Here is a 7646-nt window from a genome sequence, read left to right on the forward strand (position 1 = left end):
CTTGCTGGCCTCCCTTGGAGCAGGGCTTCTCAGCTGACTGGCCTCAGGGCAAAATCTTGGTACTGAATGGCCACAGAGATGAGGTCTCACTGCTGGTCATCTGCATGTAGGGCCACACTTGCTTCTGGTCTGGCACTTCTGGTTTTCCTTGGGGCTGCTGACTTACACAGGTATGGGACCTCTGCTGGTGGATTGTCCTGGGGATTGTATCTTTGCTGGTGGCTCCCTATGGTGTGGCCCATTTCTGCTGCTTGTTTGCTGGCTCCCATTCCCCATCTCCCCAGAGAGATGGACCTTTCCTGCCACATTGGTAATTTAGTTCCTCACACTGAAATCAGTTCTGAGGGCTTTTTCAAGACTGTTTGCAGGGAAATTTTGGAGAGTTCCTGGAAAATTCTTTCTTCACTTTGCCATCTTGACACAACAAACAACCTGCTTCTTTGCCCTTAATTTAATTTACTTTTAACCTTTCATTAGTGTTGATTTAGAGCATTTTTTATCTGACTAAAAATAATTTGATTTCTTTCTCTGAAAACCACCTTTTCATATCCTTTGACCATTTTTTCAATTGGGGAATCAATTCTATTCTTATAAATTAGACTCACTTCTTTAAATATTTGAAAAATTAAGCCTTTATCAGAGACATTTGCTGTAAAATTGTTTCCAGGCTGTTTTCTTCTAATCTTGTTTGCATTGGTTTTGTTTGTGCAAAAACTTTTTAATTTAATATAGTCAAAATTATTCATTTTATATCTCATATTGCTCTCTATCCTTTGTTTGGTCATAAATCCTACCCTTATCCATGCATCTCATGGGTAAGGTAACCTAAGCTCCACTATTTGACTATGGAATCACTATTTATGTCTAAATCATGTACCCAATGTGACTTTATTTCAGTATACAGTGTAAGATGTTGGTCTACGTCTGGTTTCTTCCCAGTATTTTCTCATCAGTTTTTGTCAAATAATAAGTTTTTATCACTGCCTCCCACCCAACCTCAATCTTTGGATTTATCACATATTAGGTTACTGTGGTCATTTACTTTTAAGTATTGTTTACCTAACCTATGACACTAATCCACCATTTTATTTCTTAGCCTGATTATTGCTTTGTAATATAGTTTGTAATCCAATACTATTAGGTTTCCTTCCTTCACATTCTTTTTTCTTGAGCTTTTGTTCTACTAGATGAATTATTATTTTTTTTCTAGCTCTGTAAAATAATCTTTTGGCAATTTGGTTGGTATGGCACTAAATAAGCAAATTAATTTAGGTAAAAATGTGATTTTCACTATGTTATTTTGGCCTCCTCATAAGCAACTGATATTTTTTGATCAGATCTCACTTGATTTGTGTGAAAAGTCTTTTGTATTTGTACAGTTTCTGGATTTTTCTTTGCAGGTCCCAAATATTTTGCATTGGCTACAGTTATTTTAAACGGTATTTCTCGATCTCTTGCTCCTGGCCTTTATTGATAATATGTAGAAATGCTGATGATTTATGTGGGTTTATTTTATATCCTGTAACATTACAAAAGTTTCTAATTATTTAAACTAATTTTTTAATTGATAATCTAGGATTCTCTAAGTATATTATCATATCATCTGTAAATAGTGATAGTTTTAGTTTCCTCATAGCCTATTCTAATTTCTTCAATTTCTTTTCTGTCTCTTATACTTATAGCTAGCATGTTTAGTGCAATATGAAATAACAGGCACTAATAATAGAAGTAACAATCTCACAACAACAACAACAATAATAAAGTGGGCACCCTTGCTTTACCCCAGCCTTATTGGGAAGACTTCTAACATTTCCCCATTACACATAATGCTTGCTGACGGTTTTAGATGGATACTATTTATCATTTTAAGGAAAGCTCCATTTACTCCTATGCTCATTAGTGTTTTTTAATAGGTATTCATTTGTATTTTGTTAAAAGCTTCTTTTTTTATTTATTGAGATAATCATGTAATTTCTGTTGGTTTTGTTATTGATACAGTTAAATATGCTCATGGGTTTACTAATATTAAACTAGCCCTACATTTCTGTTATAAATTCTACCTGGTCACAGTGTATGATCCTTGTGATGTGCTGCTGTACCAAAATTTGTGGGGTGCAGCCAAGGCAGTAATCAGGGAAACTTTTATCTTTTATCTTTTGATGTTTAAATTAAACAAAAAAAAGGACAAAGAGAAGATCAATGAATTGGGTATGCAACTTTAAAAACTAGAAAAAAGAAATTAAAAATTCCGATTAAACTCTAAAGTACAAATCCTGAAAAGCAAAGACTTATAAAATTGTAGTAAAAATTGAGAGATCAATAACATTTAAAGTAAAAACCCATTGAATCAATAAACAAAAATGGAAGTTGGTTTTATGAAAATAACAACAAAAACAAAGTAAATCAACATTTAATTTGATATTTAAAACCCCAAATTATCAGTATCAGAAATTAAAATGATGAATGTACCACCAATGAAGATGAAAATAAAGGAATTATTAGGAGGTCAATTATGTGCCATTCAAACAGACTATCTAAGTGAAATGGAAGAATATCTTAAAAAATATAAATTGCCCAGATTTACAGATGAAGAAATAGAATAATTAAATAACTTGATTATCAAAAAAAGAGCCACCTAAGAAAATAAAATCCCTATAACCTAAAACATACTTGAATAACAATGGTGATAATGGGCATGCTTGTTTTACCCCTGATCTTATTGGAAATGCTTCTAGCTTATGCCCATTACATATAATGCTTGCTGATTGTTTTAAGTAGATGCTACCTATCATTTTAAGGAATTCATTCCTCTGCTCTCTAGTGTTTTTAATAGGAATAGCTGTTGTATTTTGTCAAAAGCTTCTTCTGCATATATTGAGATAATCATATGGTTTCTCTTAGTCTTATTATGGATATATTTATATCTTTTTGTTTTTTTTTGAATTCATTAATTAATTTGTTGCTAACATTCACTTCTGCAAAATTTTGAGTTCCAAATTTTCTCCCTATCCCTCCTTTTCCCTCCACCTAGAGACAGCATCTATTCTAAATTCTCCTTCCCCCAATTTGCCCTCTCTTCTATTACCCCCTCATTCTCTTATCCCCTTCCACTTCTATTTTCCTGTAGGTCAGGATAGATTTCCATACTCCTTTACCTGTACATCTGATTTCCCCAGTTGCATATATAAACAATTTTTAACATTTGTTTTTAAATCTTTGTGTTCCAAATTCTCTCCCTTCCTCCTTCCCCACCCACTCTCATTGAGAAGGTGAGCAATTCAACATAGCCTATACATGTGTAGTCACGCAAAACACTTCCATAATAGTCATAATGTGAAAGACTAATATTTCTCTCCATCCTATCCCACCCCTCGTTTATTCTATTCTCTTCTTTGACCTTGTTCTTCTTCAAAAATGTTTGCTTCTGATTACCTCCTCCCCTATTTACCTCCTTTCTATTATTTACTCTCCCTTATTGCCTTCCCCTCTATTTTCCCGTAAGGTAACATAGATATACCTAATTGAGTGTGTATGTTATTCCCTCCTGAATATAAATCCAATGAGAGTAAGGTTCACTCATCCTTCACATCTCCCCACCTCTTCCCTTCCATTGTAATTGCTTTTTCTTGCCTCTTTTATGTGAGATAATTTACCCCATTCTATTTCTCCCTTTCTTCTTGTCCCAGCACAATCCTCTCTCACACCAAGATTTTATTTTTAGATATTATCATTTAATATTCAACTCACCCTTCACCCTCTGTGTGTGTGTGTGTGTGTGTGTGTGTGTGTGTGTGTGTGTGTGTGTGTATTCCCTCGAACCACTGTAATACTGAGAAAGGTCTCACGAGTTATAAATATCATCTTTCCATGTAGGAATGTAAAGAGTTCAACTTTATTAAGTCCCTTATGATTATTGTTTCCTCTTTACCTTTTTGTGCTTCTCTTGAGTCTTGTAATTTGAAAGTCAAATTTTCTATTCAATTCTAGTCTTTTCATCAAGAATGTTTGAAAGTCCTTTATTTCACTGAGTATCCATTTCCCCCCTAAAAGACTATACTCAGTTTTCCTGTGTAGGTGATTCTTGGTTGTAATCCTATCTCCTCTGACCTCCAGAATATCATATTCCAAGCCCTCAAATCCCTTAATGTAGTAGTGGTTAAATCTTTATTATCCTGACTATTTCTACAGTACTTGAATTGTTTTTTTTTTCCCCTCTGGCTGCTTGCAATATTTTCTCCTTGACCTGAGAACTCTTCAATTTGGCTATAGTATTCCTAGAAGTTTTTCTTTTGAGATCTCTTTCAGGAGGTGATTGGTGGATTCTTTCAATATCTATTTTACCCTCTGGTTCTAGAATATCAGGGCAGTTTTCCTGTATAATTTTTTGAAAGATGATGTCTAGGCTCTTTTTTTGATCATGGATTTCGAGTAGTTCAATAATTTTTAAATTATCTCTCCTGAATCTATATTCCAGGTCAGTTGTTTTTCTAGTGAGTTATTTCATATTGCCTTGTATTTTTTCATTCTTTTGGTTTTGTTTTACATTTTTTTTTTTGATTTCTCAAATTGTCATTAGCTTCCATTTAGTCCATTCTAATTTTTAAGGAATTATTTTCTTCAGTGAGTTTTTTTTACCACCTTTTCCATTTGGCTAATTCTGCTTTTTAAGACATGCTTCTTCTCATAGGCTTTTGGAACCTCTTTTTCTATTTGGGTCAGTCTCTTTTTTAAGGTGTTATTTTCTTCAGTATTCTTTTTTTAGCTCTCCTTTAGCGAGGTGTTGACTCAGTTTTCATGATTTTCTTGCATCAATATCATTTCTCTTCCCAAGTTTTCCTCTACTTCTTTTACTTGATTTTTAAATTTTTTAGAACTCTTCTGTGGAATGGGATTAATTCATATTTTTCTTGGAGTTTTGGATGTAGAAGCTTAGACTTTGTTATCTACTTATGGTTGTATGTTTCGATCTTCTTTTTCACTGAAATAAGATTCTACAGTCTGTTTTGTCCACTGCCTGCTCATTTTCCCAACGAGTTACTTGACTTGACTTTTGCTTTACAGAATGCTGAAAACTTTCCAATTATATATACATGCACACACACACACACACACACACACACACACACACACACACACACATATATATATATATATTTTATATTTATATTTATATATGTATAGTTTAATTTCAAAGTGAGGAGTGTGGCTTGCAAGCAAGGACAGACATGCCAGAATCCCTCCCCTAATGGAGACACCCAAGATCTCAACACTTGTACCAATTTCTGCATTGTAGCTGTAGTCCTGACAATGAGGGATATGCTTCATAGCAGGACTTCATAACTGTCACACAGATAATTGTCTGAGCTGTTCTGGTGATTGTCCAAGCACAGAGAACATCTGGTGCTGGTAAAAGCAATATAATATTATATGAAACAATTTCAGGATTTTGCTGTGGTTGAAATCATGCAGAAGATAATTACAAAGGATTGTTGCTATGCCAAGCTCAGGGCACAGCTTGGTTGCTGGGCTCTGTAAAACTCTGGAAAGCTCTGGAAAACAGGTCATCTCCTAATATCTTGACCAGAATCAGCTGGGGAATCAGTTCTTTGCACCAAGGGAGGCAATGTAAAAACAAACAACATGCTATCTCTATGAGGAAACACAAAACAAATGCACAAGTAGATACTTTATCCATAAGGGTTTGGAGAGTCAAGGTTAGCCCTTCCCAAGGTGACTAGGGATCCTTCCTATCCTCTTAGAACTTGTTCCATGCAATCTGAACTGAGTCCATGTTGGTATGAATGTCGTTGAAATTGTCACGGACCTATGTGCAAGCCACTTCTGATATAGTACCGACATGTAGCCTGACAATATGGCACCAGTTCAAAGGAGGAGAGGGGCGTAAGAATTTTTAAGGGTTAGTAATATTTTCCCAAATAAAAATGAATAAGTTGGAGAAATTATTTTCTAACCCATTCTATACAATTTGGTATTTTGTTGAAATTTGCCTTATTGATTGCCAAATAAAAATCACACAAGTCCCATGCATACCAGGGGCATCCTTTCCCCTAAAGACAAAGGGGAATGTCTGCATATGCAGTAGCTGATTCAATTAAAAGGATGGCTGGTATGTTGGATCACACTACATAAGTGTTGGGCTTTCCTGTTCTCCCAACCCCAGAGGGATAAAGCAGGGCAGAAAATGCAAGCAACAAATACATGGAAGATGACTGAGTATTAGATTTCAATTACTAGGATCAAATAAATGACCAAGACCGTTGCTTGTTTTGGTGTCCTTTTTCATCAAAACTGGATCCAGGGACTGATCCAGGGGTTGCTTTCTCTGCTGTGCTGAGGTCAGTCATAGCAGGCTTTACATGGCAGGGATGTAAACCTGGTGGTCTGTTTGGTAACCTAGGTGCAAGTATGACTGGTCAGTAGCATCTGGAAAAGCCCTTACCCAAAGGCTCAGCTGTTCTCCGTATACCAAAATTTGTCTGTATCTGACTGGCAGTTTAATAAGTTAATCTACAGGTTGACTGATATGGCTGCCCAATTACTCATTTCTTTTGTCAAAGTTTTCTTCTGAGAATAAATCTTGGTTAATCAAATCTTAAATATTTTGTAGCTGCTATGGCAATTTTGAATGATATTTCTCTTTCTTGCTCTTTCTAGTGGAGTTTTTGATTATCTATAGGAATGATGACTTATATGGATTTATCTTACATGATTTTTCTGTTTATTAATTACTTCAATTACTTTTTAGTAACACTGATGTTCTATAGGTATACAATGATGTCATCTGTAGAAAGTGATAATGCTACTTGTTCTTTGCCCATACTTATTTCACAATTTCTTTTCCTTATTGCTATGGCTACAATTTCTAGCAACATATTGTATGATGTGCATTCTTGCTTATGTTACTAGAAAGGGATGTAACTTTTCTCTATTACAGATAGTAATTATTGTCTGTTGAGGGTGGGGGAGGAGTTTTTGTTGTACAGTTATATCCAACTTCATCACTCCATTTGGAATTTTCTTGGAGTGATTTGCCATTTCCTTTTCCAGCTCATTTTATAGACGAGGAAAGTGAGGCAAACATGGTTAAGTGACTTTTTCAGGGTCATAAAATTAGTATCTGAGGTTGGATCTGAACCCATCTTCCTGATTCCAGGGACAGTGTTCTAACCACTATGCCACCCAGTTCTCCCTAGGGAACATGAGTTCAGAAAAGACTAGCACTTCTGGTGTGAGGGCTTGCAGAGCCCTTTTCAGGGCTACTTATTCATCTTTTGTATCTACCTCTCACCTAACTTACCTGTAGCTCCAAGAAGGTGTAGCATACTCAGAGGCCTTACTGCAATAAAATGATCTTGGTAGATGGGCTAAACAGGTTGAGGGTAACCAATGGACCTCAAACCCATCAGCGAGTTACCAGGATGTCTACTCAAAGCACGTGAAGACTTGCCTCCAGCAGAATGGGTGGATGATAGCCATTTGTTCCAGTGGCCATGAAGATGGCTGATGTAGGTTGTGGAGAGCACTTAGCTCGCGGGGGGCGGGAGGATTCTTTTTATTGCTGACAAGAAACCACTCATCTAAGGAATAATGCTCTTCCCTACCTTCTGCTTTTTTAAGATCAGACA

Source organism: Phascolarctos cinereus, unplaced genomic scaffold (genome assembly GCF_003287225.1).
Source record: "Phascolarctos cinereus isolate Bilbo 61053 unplaced genomic scaffold, phaCin_HiC Scaffold_3;HRSCAF=262, whole genome shotgun sequence".
Classification (NCBI taxonomy): Eukaryota; Metazoa; Chordata; class Mammalia; order Diprotodontia; family Phascolarctidae; genus Phascolarctos; species Phascolarctos cinereus.